Consider the following 20,457-nt stretch of genomic DNA (forward strand, 5'->3'; position numbering starts at 1 on the left):
GATAGGAATGTAATTTAAATTGATGTATACACTGATTCCAGTGTCTGATAGAAACAACTAGTGTTCCATTTAAAAATTGTATGTTTTTGCTCTTTGGATAATAGCAGAATAAACTATGTTCATAGCTCCGCAGACAGTGTAGCATTTTGTATGGTGACCTACCGCAATAAATATTTCCGTCGCCTATTACTTCGTAACTTACAGAGGCAAACACATTTAGTGAAACATCCTGTATATGGCGAGACAGGATACACACCTCACACAGCTTCGTAACTCCTTCTCTCCGTTCATTACAATACACTGAATTTTCGTCACGTATTAACTCGTCTTGTATGTCAGCAGTGCATGGTCTCGTGGTCAGCGTTGCTAAAACTCTATCGCGGGGCGATGGGTTCGATTCCCGGCCGGGTCGGAGATTTTCTACATTCAAAACTCTATGTGTACATTATATATATATATATATATATATATATATATATATATATATATATATATATATATCATCATCATCATCATCATCATCACGGTGCAAGTCGCCGAAGTGGCGTCAAATAAAAAGACATGCACCACGCAGCTGAACAACCTCAGACAGGGTCTCCCGACCAAAAATGCCATACAATCATTTCATTTCCCCAGAAAGGAATTCCCAGTCAAGAATGTCATACGCATATTTCATGTCTTATATGTTATCAACTGGACATTTAATGGCAACATAACGTACAAAGAAGAACACGTTTTTGATGGATCGTTGATGTGCCGATGTCTTGAAACGGCATACTTTCACAACAACCAATTTATAACATGCTTTGTTTACTTTCCGTATCCGGACAAGTACATCTACGCTCTCTTCCTCCTAAATTCTGCAGATTTAGTAGGCCCGTCATTGCACAAAAATAGATCGTCCGCTGTGCAAACAAACTCCATCCGTTGCATATGAGCAAATGTTCAATTGTCTGTGTTCCTCTAAATTCACACTGGTCATCTTCCGAGCAGCCCTAGTTAACAGTGTTTACTTTGCATTTTGTAACTCCTATTCTTTGCTCTCCGTGTATTATACTGCAGTTTCTGCCTCTGGGTGATTTCCTCCTCGGAGAGCAGGTTTGTATTTTGCAGAGAGTCCAATCGTAAAGATAGGCGGACAGTCTCAGGTCAGCCTTCTAGCGGTACTGTCCTTTGGATGAAGCTCTTCCTTGACTTAAGACGAGTTTTTGATGGTTGTCCATTAAGTGCCGTTGGTCGATTTGGTGCTTTTTCCTATTTCACTGGCTACTTTGCGTATGGTATTTCATGATGCTATAGCCGCAACAAGGGGGAGATGGGCTAAATTACTATAACACCTGGACATGAAACAGAACAGTGGAAGTGCGTGGAAGCTAACGAAAAATCTTCGCAATGATCCTACGAGACCGCCGTTGATTGAAAACATCACTCTGATCCACGTAACTCACCAACTGCTACTGAATGGCAAGACAAGTCAGAAGGTGACTAGGCTGAATCCGAAACGAAACGTAGGAGGAGAGAGCGAATGTCTGGAAACTTCATCCTCACACGAAGAAATGGGAAGAGCAGTGCCAAAACTGAAAGAAAATAAAGCGGCAGGCCCTGATGACATACGAACCAACAAAAAATACGGTTTGGCCCAAAAACTAAATAGCTATTGAGCCAAGAGAAGTCTATCAATATCAAACATAGGTTTTAGTTCGAGAAAGAAGTTTCTGAGAATTTATGTTTAAAGCACAGCATTGTTTGGTAATGAAACATGGACTGTGTTAAAAACGGAACGGAAGAGAATCGAAGGATTTGAGATGTGGTACTATAGAAGAATGCCGAAAATTTGGTGAACTGATAAGGTAAGGAATGAGGAGGTTCTCCGAAAAATCGTCTAGGAGAGGAATATATAGAAAATATTGACAAGAAGAAGGGACAGCATGATAGGATATGTGTTAAGACATCAGGCAATAACTTCCATAGTACTAGAGAGAGTTGTAAAGGGTAAAACTGCAGAGGAAGACATACACTACTGGCCATTAAAATTGCTACACCACGAAGATGCCGTGCTACAGACGCGAAATTTAACCGAAAGGAAGAAGATGCTGTGATATGCGAATGATTAGCTTTTCAGAGCATTCACACAAGGTTGGCGCCGGTGGCGACACCTACAACGTGCTGACATAAGGAAAGTTTCCAACCGATTTCTCATACACAAAAAGCAGTTGACCGGCGTTGCCTGGTGAAACGTTGTTGTGATGCCTCGTGTAAGGAGGAGAAATTCGTACCATCACGTTTTCGACTTTGATAAAGGTCGGATTGTAGCCTATCGCTATAGCGGTTTATCATATCGTGACATTGCTGCTCACGTTGGTCGAGATCCAATGACTGTTAGCAGAATATGGAATCGGTGGGTTCAGGAGGGTAATACGGAACGCCGTGCTGGATCCCAACGGCCTCGTATCACTAGCAGTCGAGATGACAGGCATCTTATCCGCATGGCTGTAACGGGTCGTGCAGCCACGTCTCGATCCCTGAGTCAACAAATTGGGACGTTTGCAACACAACAACCATTTGCACGAACAGTTCAACGACGTTTGCAGCAGCATGGACTATCAGCTCGGAAACCATGGCTGCCGTTACCCTTGACGCTGCATCACAGATTGGAGCTCCTGCGATGGTGTACTCAACGACGAACCTGCGTGCACGAGTGGCAAAACGTTATTTTCTTCGGATGAATCCAGGTTCTGTTTACAGCATCATGATGGTCGCATCCGTGTTTGGCCAACATCGCGGTGAACGCACATTGGAAGAGTGTATTCGTCATCGGCATACTGGCGTATCACCCGACGTGATGGTATGGGGTGCCATTGGTTACACGTCTCGGTCACCTCTTGCTCGCATTGAATGCACTTTGAACAGTGGACGTTACATGTCAGATGTGTTACGACCCGTGGCACTACCCTTCATTCGATCCCTTCGAAACCCTACATTTCAGCAGGATAATGCACGACCGCATCATGCAGGTCCTGTACGGGCCTTTCTGGATACAGAAAATGTTCGACTGCTGCCCCGGCCAGCACATTCTCCAGATCTCTCACCAATTGAAAACGTCTGGTCAATGGTGGCCGTGCAACTGGCTCGTCACAATACTTCGGTCACTACTCTTGATGAACTGTGGTATCGTGTTGAAGCTTCAGGGGCAGCTGCACCTGTACACACCATCCAAGCTCTGATTGACTCAATGCACAGGCGTATCAAGGCCGTTATTACGGCCAGAGGTGGTTGTTCTGGGTACTGATTTCTCAGGATCTATGCACACAAATTGCGTGAAAATGTAATCACATGTCATTATAATATATTTGTCCAATGAATACCCGTTTATCATCTGCATTTCTTCTTGGTGTAGCAATTTTAATGGCCTGTAGCGTATAATACATTCAACAAATATCTGAAGACGCAGGCTGTATGTGATACTCTGAGATGAAAAGCCTGGCACTAGAGAGGAACTCGTGGCGGGTCGCATCAAACCATTCAATAGACTGACCCTCCCACCCCCCACCCCCCACCCCCCACCCCCAACCCCAAAAAATAGCAGATTTTGGAAACATTTTACATTCCCAAACTGTGGAGGAAAGAATATGTAAACATGAGTGGTGAAGTCCTTGCAGCAAACATCAGCCGATTCATTGTTTGGGTAGTAAGAGAGCCAGTGTCGGTACGTCTGACTGTAGCACCGGCGGCAACTAACGTACCTACGGTAGGCAGCTGACAGAGCCTGCGTATGCTGAGACGCAGTGCTGCCAATGGCCCGTGTTACAGACCATCCGAAAAATATTTTCTTAACATGAGACTTCAGTGTCAGCCTTCTGGCATTTCATTGTTCACTGTTACTGACATCCTAGTTCTTTGTGTACAGCACTACTGAGAAAGAGGAAAATTCTACTGAAACATATGTAAGGATACAAAATACATCTTTCAAGCAAGAAAAAGGCGAGGACACCCTACCGTGGCTATGTTATAACCGCATAAAACGAAACACAGTATTTTCGTATTATTGATACAGCAAGCACTGATAACATGCACACTTATACGGAGTGTCAGAGAGAAGTTATATCGGATGTATCATTGCATTATTTGTATGGAGTGTAGCCATGTACGGAAGTGAAACATGGACGATAAATAGTTTGGACAAGAAAGGAATAGAAGCTTTCGAAATGTGGTGCTACAGAAGAATGCTGAAGATTAGATGGGTAGATCACATAACTAATGAGGAGGTATTGAATAGAATTGGGGAGAAGAGGAGTTTGTGGGATCGGTTCTGGGGCATCAAGGGATCACCAATTTAGTACTGGAGGGCAGCGTGGAGGGTAAAACTCGTAGATGGAGACCAAGAGATGAGTACACTAAGCAGATTCAGAAGGATGTAGGCTGCAGTAGATACTGGGAGATGAAGAAGCTTGCACAGGATAGAGTAGCATGGAGAGCTGCATCAAACCACTCTCAGGACTGAAGACCACAACAACAACATCACTGCATTGCAGAGTTGAAAGTGTTTTTGCAGTGGCATGAACTATATTACCTGGAACACGTCACAGTACTCGTTGCCACGTACCTGTTGCACGCACTCTTCTCAGCTGCGGACGGCACAAACGGCTGAGTATGTTCGGTAATTCATCCTGTGCATCATCCACGGTTGGAACAATGAAAGCTTGCCCTATGCTAAAAAAATCGAGGTCGCTTATGAAGTGTAGATGTGAATGAACAAGAGAAACAAACTCCGAATAATAAGTGCTAGACGAAAGGGTGCGGAACAGGAAACTAAGCCAGATAAAAATAATACGAGAAAACTTAGAAATGTTGGAGAATAACAGGGGAGAAGTAGGTGCTGAAGAACAGTTAATAGAAATGAAACGGCTAGCAACATGTACAGAAGAACGACGGAATGGCGCCAACCTCGCTGCCAATATCGCGAGCGTTGTCTTCAGCTCCCCTCTCGCTACGCACCAGCGGCTCTGAAGAGGCGGCCAGCCATCCGGAAAGAATGCCGCCATTATTTCTTTCATCTCCGAAAGCTGCAGGGATGCAACTCCTCTCTAACTGCGTTCCGCGCCTTTATTAAACTCCTGGCTCTTTCCAATTATTTGCCCGCACGGAATTTCAATTTTTCGTTTGCTTTCTATTTAACTGCGAGATGTAACAAAATCGAAGTTATTTACTCACACTTTTCTTAGCAATTTAGTGCCAAATAGACGGATAAATGTTTGTTGTTCTGAAAAGGTTAGATATAAAGGGTGATCAGCATCACATTAAGAGCAAAGCTATTCGTATTATAAGAATGGATTTACATATACGCATGTATGTTCCGCATCTTCCCCTAAAGCACTGGACTGACTCCGATCAAACTTAGTGCACATACCACGTACTGTCTGGAAAGAATCGCTGTGGAGTAAGAATCACCAACCGGTCAAAGAGGTTGGTTATGGGGATGGAAAAGCAGTGCAGCCCACGAGGCGCGAATAGCCATACTTTAGTCATCTAGTATATGAGAATGAAACCATTCAGTGACCTGAAACAAACTTTACACATAATTTCCTCCATTTGTGAAACTTTTCCTTGTTGACAAGCCCTACAAAATGATGAGAGGAAAAAAGGTTATCGCTTACTACATTTTCGCTGCTCATGCAGTAAAACTGCCGCATGAAGCGTGACGTTTTAATTTATTTCTACTTCACTACTAACTCTGTTCCCAACACGTTTCACAGGGCGAAATTCGTTAGATATACAAGTGACATGCGTAAAAAGTTTATTAAGAGTGTGAAATATGTTGAGTACACTATGTGATCAAAAGTATCCGGACACCCCAAAAAACATACGTTTTTCGTATCAGGTGCATTGTGCCGCCACCTACTGCCAGGTACTCCGTTAGCAGCGACCTCAGTAGTCATTATACATCGTGTTAGAGCAGAATAGAGCGCTCCGCGGAACTCGCGGATTTCGAACGTGGTCAGGTGATAGGGTGTCACTTGTGTCATACGTCTGTATGCCATATTTCCATATTCCTAAACGTCTACATCTACATTTATACTCCGCAAGCCACTCAACGGTGTGTGGCGGAGGGCACTTTACGTGCCACTGTCATTACCTCCCTTTCCTGTTCCAGTCGTGTATGGTTTGCGGGAAGAACGACTGCCGGAAAGCCTCCGTGCGCGCTCGAATCTCTCTAATTTTACATTCGTCATCTCCTTGGGAGGTATAAGTAGGGGGAAGCAATATATTCGATACCCCATCCAGAAACACACCCTCTCCAGTCCTGGACAGCAAGCTACACCGCGATGCAGAACGCCTCTCTTGCAGAGTCTGCCACTTGAGTTTACTAAACATCTCCGTAACGCTATCACGCTTACCAAATACCTCTGTGACGAAACGCGCCGCTCTTCTTTGGATCTTCTCTATCTCCTCTGTCAACCCGACCTGATACGGATCCCACACTGATGAGCAATACTCAAGCATAGGTCGAACGAGTGTTTTGTAAGCCACCTCCTTTGTTGATGGACTACATTTTCTAAGGACTCTCCCAATGAATCTCAACCTGGGACCCGCCTTACCAACAATTAATTTTATATGATCATTCCACTTCAAATCGTTCCGTACGCATTCTCCCAGGTATTTTACAGAAGGAACTGCTACCAGTGTTTGTTCCGCTATCATATAATCATACAATAAAGGATCCTTCTTTCTATGTATTCGCAATACATTACATTTGTCTATATTAAGGGTCAGTTGCCACTCCCTGCACCAAGTGCCTATCCGTTGCAGATCTTCCTGCATTTCGCTGCAATTTTCTAACTTCTCTGTATACTACAGCTTCATCCACGAAAAGCCGCATGGAACTTCCGACACTAGGTCCACTGTTTCCGATGTGGTAGTGAAGTGAAAACGTGAAGGGACACGTACAGGACAAAAGCGTACAGGCCTACCTCGTCTGTTGACTGACAGCGACGGCCGACAGTTGAAGAGGGCCATAATGCGTAATATGCAGACATCTATCCAGACGACCACAGAGGAATTCCAAACTGCATCAGGATCCACTGCAAGTACCACGACAGTTAGGCGGGAGGTGAGAAAACTTGGATTTCATGATCGAGCGACTTTTCATAAGCCACACATAACGCCAGTAAATGCCAAACGACGCCTCGCTTGGTGTAAGGAGCGTAAACATAGGACGATTGAACACTGGAAAAACGTTGTGTGGAGTGACTAATCACGGTACACAATGTGGCGATCCGATGGCAGGATGTGGGTATGGCGAATGCCCAGTGAACGTCATTTGTCAGCGTTTGTAGTGCCAACAGTAAAATTCGGAGGCGGTGGTATTATGGTGTGGTCGTGCTTTCCATGAAGGGGGCTTGCACACCTTGTTGTTTTGCGTGGCACTATCACCGCACAGACCTACGCTGATTTTTTAAGCACCTTCTTGCTTCCTACTGTTGAAGAGCAATTCGGGGATGGCGATTGCATCTTTCAACACGATCGAGAACCCGTTCATAATGAACGGCCTGTGGCGGAGTGGTTACACGACAATAACATCCCTGTAATGGACTGGCTTGCACAGAGTCCTGACCTGAATCCTTTAGAACACCTTTGGGATGTTTTGGAACGCCGACTCCGTGCCAGGCCTCACCGACCGACATCGATATCTCTCCTCAGTGCAGGATTCCGTGAATAATGGGCTGCCATTCCCCAAGAAACCTTCCAGCACCTGACTGAACGTATGCTTGCATGAGTGGAAGCTGACATCTAGGCTAAGGGTGGGCCAACATCATATTGAATTCCAGCATTACCGATGGAGGGCGCCACTTGTAAGTCATTTTCAGCCAGGTGTCTGGATACCTTTGATCACATAGTGTATGATGAAATATAGTTGGCATGTGCGTAAGCGGCCAGAGACGCGGATAAAAAGCTCATCCTAAAATCGTGGAGCGTTTTCAATCAAATCTTGTACACGTATCAACTACGACCTGCAAAAAAAATTCTTTGGTGATTAGAATCACCAGCATCTTGTTGGAGTGTTCTCGATGATGTGAAGAGAAGGCGGGAGATGGACATATGGCGAAGGTGAATGAGCCGTGGTAAAAAAAGATTGCTGTTTTGAAGAGCGCGCCTCAGCGCGTTGTGTGAAGCAGTCGCCCTCCGTTTCTGGCGGTGGCGCCGCTGTGGCAGTCGCAGCTTTGGTGTCTCCTTCTGGTGGGAAAGCCGAAAGGTTGCCTGTTCACGCGCATTTAAGGGGCGCGATCAGCTCGGCAGTTGGTCAGTCGGTTTGAGGCTAGGTCAGTCTCGCGTCACCAGTTGCTGGGCTGTCTCTCGTTCGCATTTGTGTGGCAGTTAGTGTCTGTCTGTCGTCGGAGTGCGAGTATGTCTGTCGTTTGGTTCAAACTTTAAGCCAGAAAATGAGAGTCTTGCCACTCCGCCAGTAACGAAACTCAGCTAATGGTCGCCCGGTCGGGGCTGAGTTCCTGCATCTGAGTCTGCGCGTTAGGCCGCCAGTCTGCACGAGTTGCTCGGGCAACGGTCGTTGGCGGTTGGATCGGTCGGTTGGTCGGTCGCGCGCTGAGACACAAGATGACTTGTCCGCCTTGAGCGTCGGCGCATGTGAGGTCCCCACGTGAGTCTAGTGGGCCGCGCCGTATAGAAAGGGGTAGTGGCTTCGCGGTTGACAAGAGAGCAACAGGAGTGAAACCACGACATCGGGCTAGCCGGGGTGAGCCGCGAATCCGTGAGACGAGAGATCGGCGCGCCTTCTTGCGTCCGTTGAAGCGGCTGGCAGCGGACGGTTTGGGAGAACGTTGGGGGTGCTGCGCCAGGTCTTAGCCAGAAATCGCAGTTTATTAGATGTTAAGTGATTGTAGATATGTTGTTTCATTTACTTCTTAAATTCTACTTGTTTTCTTGGTGAGGTCACCAGCTGCTTTGTTTCGGGGTCGTCCACCATTCTTCTCCGTTTGCCCACCCGCGGGAAGGTGATTATTTGTGAATTGGGTGGTCCGTTTTTCCCTTGTGGAGTTGGGGAAGGTTAGAGCAATCTGCGGTTCGGGTTGTTCAGTAATCCCCCTGTCAATCTGCCAAACGTTAATAGCTGCCTCTGTCATGTTTGTCGGATTCGGTGTTAACGAATTTATAGAATTAAGGTGTAAAGGCCGAATTCCTGAAATATGTTTTTACCTTGCCTATCATCTTGCGAGGCAGTATATGTGTAATGTAGAGCATGTTGTACATTTCATGTAAGTCTGAATTTCATGGGTTTTATGTATATAGTCATTTTTTATAAAGTTGCCACCCTTCCGTCGTAAGAGTCCTTTCAAAAACAAATTGCACTTCCGGTGGTAAATAATTTCTTAGTGTGAGTGTGTGTACCATTTCCGTCCCTCGTACGGGATGTATAGTTAATGCGTTTGTGTGAGTTGTTAAAATTTTTAGTTTAAAGTAATCTGGTGTGTTGCAGATTAGCACCAGTGTAGTCTTTCAGAGGTTGCTGTGAGCGGTCATGACTACGGCCGTGTTGGAAGGGAGCGGCAAGCTTCTCAGCCCGAAGGCTCATACTGTCAATATTGTTCTTTCTGCCTCGAAATAATATTGTAACCTGATATTTCGAGGGTAATTTTCTGCTTACAAATTTTAAATCTGTTTTTGAAAAGGCTTTTATGAGTAAAATTCCCATTTGTTAAAGGTATTTTCATTTTCATCAGTTACTCACTGGCAACTACTTCCACGCTCACCAGTGTGATTAAATGTGTTAATGTTCTTGATGAATCGCTAGTAAATAAAGTAAATCCCCTAAGAAAAGATTTTGAAAGTAAATTCACGGTCCAGTGAAGGAGGAGATAGATACAGATAGTTTGGGAGGAGGAGGAGGAGGAGGAGGAGGAGGAGGAGGAGGCTTTCTCAGAGAGAGTGAGGGGGAAATGGGCAAAGAAACGGAATTTAAGGACAGGAGGAGAAAGGGAGAGATAGTGAGAGGCGGAGGAGGAGACGGGCAGAGAGGGGATGACTAATAGAAGACTGGAATAGATACATATCTGGCCAACGCTGAGTGCTCTGTTTTTTACAAGGCTGACACAAACTAAGTTAGTGAAGTTAAGGAACATAAGAATTGAACTTTACAGAAGGTGATGGACAGGGCTACAGTAGACATCGATGCAGGCTGATGTGCTGTTTTTCAAGCTCAGAGAACCACGTACTAGAGGGTGTGAACAGAACGTGCGGATAACGGACGTCAACATTGGTTCTGACATCTAGATGTGGCTTATGACTTATTATGTACTTTAAAAGGTCCATAAACAATCTCGACAGCAAGAAACCTTTATTTTTGTGGTTACCGGTTTCGATCGGTTACTGACCATATTCAGATCTCCCACCACGTTGGTAGGCGATGGCGGTGAACGGAGCAGGCGTTACTAAGCACAAAAATAAAGATTTCTTGTTTTTATGTTCATTTTAAAGTTACTAAGAGAAACCTCTGTTTTCCACAAGAAATATTTTCAAAAATTAGTGTCATTACATTTGCACATTAGAGACAACATATAGAACACTGGCGATATTTATTTTGTTCTGTATTATTCTTAATGTGCAAGTTGTCACCGTTAATCTGTAGAGTAACCCGAAGACTAGGGTAGCTTGCAAGGTAGTATAAAATGAGCTCGCTTTGACCTTTGAAGGAGACTGGTGACCTGAATTTCTAAATAAATTGTAGATTCACAATCTTGGTCATTTTACTTTATATGCACGCACTCGCTGTTGTGTACAGGACAGTAACGTCGTTGGACGATCGCAACGGATTGCAGGAAGACTTGGACAAAAGTTGCACTTGGTGTAATGAACGGCAGCTCTCATCAAACGCGCAAAAAATAGAATGTCTATAACAAAGAGAAAGGGTCAGATAGTCTCTGATTAGCACTAGACTAGTGCTGAACATCTTGAGCACCTTAAATCGTTTGATTATTTAGGAGCTACACCAAGAAGCGGTATTAAATGGTCTCATCGCATAAAACTCACTATTTAAGAAGGTGTTGCCAGCCGGGATGCCGAGCGGTTCTAGGCGCTACAGTCTGGAACCGCGCTACCGCTACGGTCGCAGGTTGGAATCCTGCCTCGGGCATGGATGTGTGTGATGTCCTTAGGTTAGTTTGGTTTAAGCAGTTCTAAATTCTAGGGGACTGATGACGTCAGAAGTTAAGTACCATAGTGCTCAGAGCCATTTGAGCCATTAAGAAGGTGTTGCGCATACTTAAATTTATTGGAAGGGTTCTGTGCGAGTGCAGTGGATTTGTAAGCGCAGTTTCATGCGAGACACTAGGGCGACCAATTCTAGAATATTGTCAAGTAGTCATGACAACAGAGAGCGAACAAATTCAGATATCCGAGCGTATAGCCAATACGAAAGGTTAACAGAACCGCTCAGGAAACAAAGAAGACTTAGTTCCCGCAAAACCTGCAGGATAATTCAGAGGACCTGTATCAACAAAGCACTGCACGATCATTATGCTGTCACAACCGTACACTGGTATGTGTAACTTAAAGACAAGATAGATAGTGGCATAACATATTAGCGGCTCGGTGGAAATGAACGAAAGTGTGAGAGCATGCTGACAGAGGGTTCCCAGTGCGCGCAAAAAGCTTCACGTCACACAGCGCGCCGCGCGGGGTAGCCGTGTGGTCTAGGGCACGTTGTCAGGATCCACGCTGCTGCTTCCTCCCCCTCCCCCCCCCCCCCCGGCCCCTCCCTCGGGCTTGGGTGTGCATTGTCCTTATCGCAAGTTAGTGTAAATTAGATCATTTAAGTCGTGCGTAAGCTTAGGGACCGATGACCTCAGCAGTTTGTTCCCATAAGACTTTACCACAAAATTTCCAATTTCTTTCACATAGCACGACGTCATCGTGACTATGACGCTTAATGGAGCTGGCCCCACAACACGAGGCTGTTGAAGGAATGCGAAACGCAGTGTGTGGCAATGAGTGAGCGGTTACGATGCACTGTGGCGGCGTTCTTCATTACAACATGGCTCGGAGACAACATTTGTATGACTTCATACGAGGAAGAATCGTCAGGAAACTAGAGGAAGGACGGAAGCATGACGAGTGTAGCCCTTTGCTTCACCACCATTGGGAGCATTCCGAACCACATGCACTGCTGCCTGATGGATCGGTCGACCACAGTCAACTACTGCATGACCGCAGCAAGCAAGTGGGAAGCCACGCCAAACAGCGGACACAGTTGCAACCACATTTAACAGGACAGCAAGGCACCCTTGAGGTTCTGCAAAAAATTGTCGAACCTATACCAGGATTGAACTTCGGTTCTATGGTAAGTAGTTAGCGACGTTAACAGTAGAGTTCCGTAGTTTGTGGGAACCAGTTATTTCAGTTTGTGTACTTGTTCTAAACATTTAGTGATTCAAATAAGAGGCAACAGATCGTACCGTGGTAGTTGTAGTAACAGCTGGTGCAGTTGCCTAACTTGAGTATTCTTTGCTATAGTTTCTACTTTAAGGTTTTGTCGATCGTGTACCACATCTGACGACGTACGTGCGTTGCCAATAGCGTTGTGAATATTTTGGATGCGTTCTGTTGGATGTGTGAAAACACTGAAGAGCCAAAGAAACTGGTATACCTGCCTAATATCGTGTAAGGCCCCAGCGAGCACTCAGAAGTCCTGCAACACGACGTGGCATGGACCCGACTAACGTCGAGTAGTGCTGGAGGGAATTGACACCATGAATCCTGCAGGGCTGTCTCTTCTCAACAGCACGTTGCAAGACATCCCAGATAAGCTCAATAATGTTCATGTCTGGGGAGTTTGGTAGCCAGCGGAAGTGTTTAAACTCAGAAGAGTTTTCCTGGAGCCATTCTGTAGCAATTCTGGACGTGTTGGATGTAGCACTATCCTGCTGGAATTGCCCAATTCCTTCGGAATGCACAATGGACATAGATGGTTGCAGTTGATCAGACAGGTCGTTCAAAATGTGTGTGAACTCTTATGGGACTTAACTGCTAAAGTCATCAGTCCCTAAGCTTACACACTACTTAACCTAAATTATCCTAAGGACAAACATACACACCCATGCCCGAGGGAGGACTCGAACCTCCGCCGGGACCAGCCGCACAGTCCATGACTGCAGCGCCTCAGACCGCTCTGCTAATCCCGCGCGGCCCAGACAGGACGCTTACGTACAAGTCGCATTTAGACATATCAGGGGTCGCATATCAACTTGCACAGGCATCAAATCATTACGAACCCCCCACCAGCTTGAACAGTCCCCTGCTGACTTGCTGGGTCCATGGTCTCATGAGGTTGTGTCCACACACGTCCATCCGCTCGATACAATTGGAAACGAGACTCCTCCGAGCAGACAACATGTATCCAGTCATCAACAGTCCAATGTCGGTGTCGACGGGCCAAGGCGAGGCATAAAGTTTTGTGTCGTGCAGTCATCAAGGATACACGAGTGGACCTGCGGCTCCGAAAGCCCAAATCGATGATGTTTCGTTGAATGGTTCGCACGCTGACACTTGTTGATGGCACGGCATTGAAAACTGCAGCAATTTCTGCGGAAGGGTTGCACTTCTGTCGCTTTGAACGATTCTCTTTAGTCGTCGTTGGTCCCGTTCTTGCAGGATCTTTTTCCGGCTGCAGCGATTTCGGAGATTTGATAATTCACCTGATTCCTGATATTCACTGTACACTCGTGAAATGGTCGTACGGGAAAACCTCACTTCATCGCTCTACCTCGGAGACATTGTGTCCCATCGCTCGTGCGCCGACTGTAACACCACATTCAGACTCACTTAAATCTTTATAACCTGCCATTGTAGCGGCAGCAACCGATCTAACAATTGAACTAGACACGTGTTGTCTTATATAGGCGTTGCCTGTTTACACATCTTTGTATTTTAATACGCATGCCTATACCAGTTTCTTTGGCGCTTAAGTGTAACTCAGTGTGGGCAGAAGATCCAAGACCATCACGGAAACTTTAGGTTTGTTGTTCTGTTGCTTGTGAAACGTGTATTTTTCTGTTACGTTGGTGTATCTTAGAATTTAGTGGTAGGTAGTAAGAAATATAAAAATTCCTAACGCATCAGTAGCATGACATGTTGCCCATATTTCAAGACGGATTTTCCGTGAAAGTACGGAACCTGATTTGTACGAATTCAGGGGAATTTCATGAGAAACCGAAGACAAAATGTAGCCAGCGGGACACAATGCACCATATTGCCAAATGAATCAAGTAATCTGTGGAACGTGAGGATAGAATGGGCACTCTGAACAAGAGTGTTAGAGCTCTGTATGGTTGCGTATGAGGAAAAGGAAATAGGGAAGCAGTGATAATAATAGATACCGATTTTGGCTCAAGCTATACTTTTGGGAGTAAAGTATGGTCGCAGCAAGACATGAGGAAGATTTACTGTAATACGAAATGAGAACGTTAAAGGCTTTGGGCAACAGAGATTCGTGTTCAATTAGGAATTACCTGGAAATGTAAAATTTTGTTGTTGGCATCATTGCGTCAAGTTCAAATGGTTCAAATCGCTCTGAGCACTATGGGACTTAACTTCTGAGGTCATCTAGAACTTATAACTACTTAAACCTAACTAACCTAAGGACATCCCACACATCCATGCCCGAGGTAGGATTCGAACCTGCGACCGTAGCGGTCGCGCGGTTCCAGACTGTAGCGCCTAGAACCGCTCGGCCACCCCGGCCGGCCGTCAAGTTGAACACACAAACTAACATGAGGGCAATTATCATGCATGAATTTAAGGAAGGTGAATCCTTGTACTAAACAGAGTGGTAAACATCACAGGAGCACAAAACTTGTTCGTTATTTGAGAAGTTTGTGCGCACACGTACTACTCCGGGGAAGAAAATACAATGAAGGGCGATATCTGTGAGGTGGGAGAAAACATCAATCACTAAGGTCGGATCTGGTCCGAATGGATAGACCGTGAAAACCAGGAGCACTTTTCGTAACATGGGGAACTAGGAGGATCATAAAGAAGAAGGGAAGAATCGGAGAGCAGGAGAAGGTGAAGGAAGTTTGTACAAAACATGTACGGCAGACCATGACGGTCTGGAGACGCATGGGAGTCACTGTTTGATAGAGAAGAAGTGGAACGAACTGGGATAGAACCAAGATTAAGTTATACGTAGGAGAAGGAAAACAACAGTAAATTAAATGAGGATGCAGCACGGATGAACCCAGAATATTCCAGGGCAGCTTCGGCAGATAAAAGTAGTGAGTCAGGAGATAATGAAAGCCACATAATTGACTTATTAAGAGCAGACAGATTGCACACATTGTCTAGAGATAGCGTCTTTGGCTAGTAATCACAACGTCCTCGGTCCCGGCTTCGAACAACGCCTGTGCTTAAATTTTGAATAAAAGTCAACAGCAATGGCGGCCGAAGGTCTCCGACATAAGAAATCACCCTCAGTCTGCCAACAGACTTGTCGAAGTGGGCGGAGGGCGGACAGGTCTTCAGGGCACTCTCTTGCACTTTGGCGTGGGAAACTGGCCCTAACAGGCGAAAATATCAGGAGTGATAAACGACATGAGGATGCAGAAGGCAATGAAAACCACTACATTAAAGACACATAATTTATATCCACAGGACACGTAGCCTTTAATTGAAAGGATGTCATGATGATTCCCCACTGACAAAAGATTCCGGACTGCCCCATTTTCGGATCTCCGGGAGGAGACTGCCAAATGGGAGGTGATCATGAGACGAAGACTCAATACTCAACAAAAGGATAATGTTCTACGTGGCGGGGCGTGGAACGTCAGAATTTTCAACCTGGTAGAGAAGCTATAAAATCTGAAAACGGAAATGATAAGACTCAATCTAGATATAGTGCGGATCAGCGAAATGAAATGGAGAAAAGATGAGAGTTTCTGGTCAGATGAGTGTAGGGTAATATCAACAGTAGGAGAAAATTGTATAATGAGAGTAGAATTTGTTATGAATAGGGCGGTAATGTTACTGTGAACAGTTCAGTGACAGGATTGTTCTCATAAGAATCGACAACAAACCAATACTGACAACAATATTTCAGGTATATCGGGTATATGTCGCAAACAAAATGTGAAGAGAAAGTAACCCACACACACACACACATCACACACACACACACACACACACACACACACACACACACACACACACACACACACACACAGAGGGAGAAACACCAGATGCTTCAACATCCACAAACACAAAACGAAGTGCACTAGGTGAAAGTTGATCTACACAATACGAAAACGAAAACCCATTCAGTGTCACTGAGGTGCAGTGCACTAAAATCAAATACCTATATGTAGAAGAACATCAGGAATATAGTAGGAAACAAAAAACCATAAATAATAATTTGCAATGGAATACTGATTCATAGTAGTAACTTAAAACATGAGAACGGCTTACGATCTTGACAAGCTGATGTTTAGGAGAAATCACATTCTTCGAGTGAGCACTAAAGAAGCTTTAAACCAAAGTGAAAGGTGTATGATTTAAATAATACTTTTACTGCAGTCGCAAAAGTCGGTATAGAACCTACATTACTTACAAGAAAAAGAAAAGTTTCTTTGAAGGTAATATTGAACAGGTTGTTTGGAAAGCGCCACGTCACACGAATTCCTTTATCTCAGATTGTCGGCATCGTAGAAAGCGACATTGTACATTGTACTATATTTTTTATCGTTTCTTTTGTTTTACTAATTTTCCTTCTGGTATTGGTACTTTGGTACTTTGTACGTCTTTATTTGACGAATTATTTGTCACACTTACGTACGCCGTTAATACGGTCGTTTGCAAACTCGCCAACTGTAGCTTTTATCAGTACAACGAAAATCCAGACAATGTTGCATATTTCATTTTTTTTATTCAGATGATGACTAGTTTCTGGCCGGGACCCATTTTCAGATCATCTTAACTTAGTCAAAAAAGGTATCTGACTATGCTACGATGATTTGAAAATGTGTCCAAGCCGGAAACTAGTCATCAAGTGAAATATTCGGCTTTGGCTGTTTTTTCGTTGTACTTATTAACAGAAGTTGGTGACCTACAATTATTCCAGGATGCTGGAAGTTGGTTGTAGCTTACACGTTATGCGAGATATGCGTTTTTGGTTAAGATTCAACAGTAGAACTCACCCCCTCTACAGTACCACAGCTGTTCTCAACGGAGCTCCCAACTTAACGTTGTCCCCCCCCCCCCCCCCCTCCATAGCCACGCCGTCTGCATAGGTACGGGACAGCTTATTTTCTGCGCATTTACACGCATTTGTAATTCTGTATCATCTACTCTCCCGTGTATATTGTGAGTAGGTACTATTAAGCTAGAGATTAACGCTGAGTACAGATACTGGTACATTATGTTCCAGTGAGTAGTTGCACGTAGTTCACGAAGTATGATTGTGGCACATAAAATATGCCTGCATATTAGAAGAACTGTTCAGTCTCTATTACCAGATGTTATAGAATTTATTTACGCTGCAGTTTTTTTTTTTGTTTTTTGTTTTTTTGTTTTTTTTTCACCACGAAAGATACAAGTAATTCAGTATTCCTTATCCGCGAGATGGTTGCCGTGAGCTCGTCACGATAGCATTAGGGGCCGTTTACGGAGTGGGTTGTGTCACATCAGCGCCGAAGCACCAAAGACGTAACGAGGTCAACGGCGACACATCAAGACCGTATTTACAGAAAGAGATGAGAGCGCACCCGATCGATGGTGAAAGGATTGTATCTGATACGACTCTGTGTCAGATGCGATGCGGCAGATAGATTGCAGAGCGCCTGTCGCGCCAGAGATATGGGCCACAACCAATACAGGACAATGATTCCCTCGTCGTAAACTGAACGTCATATAATTTTCTGGTCTTAGTGGGACTGTCTACAGCTTCGAAGACTGTCCGCAGCTCGTGGTCTAATGGCTAGCGTTGCTGCCTCTGGGTCACGGGATCCTGGATTCGATTCCCGGCCGCTTTTGGGATTTTATCTGCCTGGGGACTGAGTGTGTTGTTCTCGCCATTTCATCATCATCATCATCATTCGTAACACCGGACTGCGTAAAAAAATCTGTCTGTGTAAAAATCGGGACTGTACGGGCGGGCGCTGATGACCGCGCAGTTGAGCGCCCCACAAATCAAACATAATCATCAGTTTCGAAGCCCGCTATATTTGTTCTTCTGGCACATGCTATGCTGTTCTGGAGCGTTAACTGCCAGATTATCTAACAGAATGCTCTGGATATAAACTTGTTCGTCATGCTCATTAATACGTGTCCGATTAAGATCCACGGCCTATTAAACTTAAGCATCAGTAAATAACAGAAAGGCAATTTCATTATCTTATGATTCTAAGGAAATTAACTTTTAATTTCCAAACATTGTCTGGGAGCTGAGACAGAATTGCAAAGGCACGAAAGGAATATAGAGGATTTCTGACGGCACATGCTCGGATCGGACGCCTCTTTTGCTGGTCAGTGTGGATCAGTTGAAGTTAGTAGAGTGTTGCACGTTAGGTGTAAGATGTCTGTTTCTTTCAAAGGCTGATTTTAAATACATCAATGGTTCCTGATGCGTAGATACTTCCAAACTACTCAGTGACAGACGGTGATTTATTGTTGACATAGAGACTTCAGCTGAACAATCGAGAATTCATTGGTCCTTTTTCACTTCCCTTGAGCTTCCCTGGTTAAACTTTTATTCTTTGTGAATTCTCATACTTCTACGCTTTTCAGTCCTCTAGGAGAAGTCTTTCTCCCTTCTCAATCTAATACTGCCAATAACTCAGTAAAAACCGATTTACCTAGAAGTTTTTCCTCACATTTCAGTTATTTGTTTACAGATATGTGTAACGTATATCATATTTTTAAAAGTCTTTACATATTTCGCAACGATATGTGAATTAGAAGAAGAAACATTTTGCGTTTTAGGTATTTCATCGCCTCATTAAATTTGCAGTTTTCTTTACAAATTGGTACAAATTTAACATGCGTTACTCCAAGATACGTTACTCCAAGATACTCATATACTTTCTCTGTCTCTTCATCTTCGGCTTGCTACGTCTTTAAGTATACCAGAACAGACGTTGTTCGTGTTGGTTTACTGTCGATTCTTATGAGAACAACGCTATCACTGAACTATTAACAGTAACTCATTCTCCCTGCTCTACCTTCCTATTCAAAATGAATCCTACTCCCTTTTCCTGCTGCTGTTGAAATTACCCTATACTCATCTGACCAGAAATCCTCGTTTTATTTGCATTTCACTACACGTTCTTCCTCTATTTTCATATTGATCCTCAGAGAGCGAAAGTATATGAGGATATTGAACGAATAATTCAGCACGAAAAACGAGATGAAAATCTGTCATGGGGGATTTATTGCGTTTGTAAGGGAAGGCGAAGAATAAAACGTTAAGGGAGAATATGCGGTTGGTACTAGGAATGAGAGAGGATAAAGATTAATTGAGTTCTGCAATAAAATTCAGCTAGTAGTAATGAAACCACTGCTCAAGAATCACAAGAGGAGGAGATATATTTGGAAAAGGCCGGGAGACAGGGGAAGATTTCAGTTAGATTACATCATAGTCAGAAAGAGATTTCGAAATCAGATATTGGATAGTAAGCGATGCCCAGGAGCAGATAGGGACTCGGATGACAATTTAGTAGTGATGAAGAGTGGGCTGAAGTTTAAGAGACTAGTCAGCAAGAATCGTTGTGCAAACAAGTGGGGTAAGGAAGTATTAAGGAATGAAAAGATACGCTTGAAATTCTCTGGGCCTATGAATACTGCGATTTGGAATACGTCAGTGGGCAGTTCAGTAGAAGAGGAATGGACATCTCTAAAAAGGGCAGTCATAGAAGTTGTAAAGCAAAACATAGGTTCAAGGAAAGTAGATACGAATAAAAAATGGGTAACAGAAGAATTACTTCAGTTGATCGATGAAGGAATAAAATACAAAAATGTCAGAGAAATTCGTGAATACAGAAATACAAGTCGCTTAGGAATGAAATAAATAGGAAGTAAGGTAACCCAAGGTGAAATGGCTCTATGAAAAATGGGAAGAAATCGAAAAAGAAATGACTGTAGGAAGGACTGACTCAGTATGTTCAACAGTCAAAACAACCTTCGGTGAAATTAAAAGCAAGTGTGGTAACGTAAAGAGTGCAATGGGAATTCCACTGTTAAATGCATAGGAGAGATGAGATATGTGAAAAGAGTACAATAAAGCCTCTGTGGGGGTAACATTATATGATGACGTAATACAAGAAGAAACGGGAGTCGATAGAGAAAAGAGAGGAGATCCTATTTAAAGGAACTTTAGAAGAATTAAAATCGAATACGGCAGGTAGCAATCCACCAGAATTTCTAAAAAAGATAGGGGGATGTGATAACAAAGCGACAATCATG

This window comes from Schistocerca serialis, chromosome 1 (genome assembly GCF_023864345.2).
Source record: "Schistocerca serialis cubense isolate TAMUIC-IGC-003099 chromosome 1, iqSchSeri2.2, whole genome shotgun sequence".
Taxonomy (NCBI): Eukaryota; Metazoa; Arthropoda; class Insecta; order Orthoptera; family Acrididae; genus Schistocerca; species Schistocerca serialis.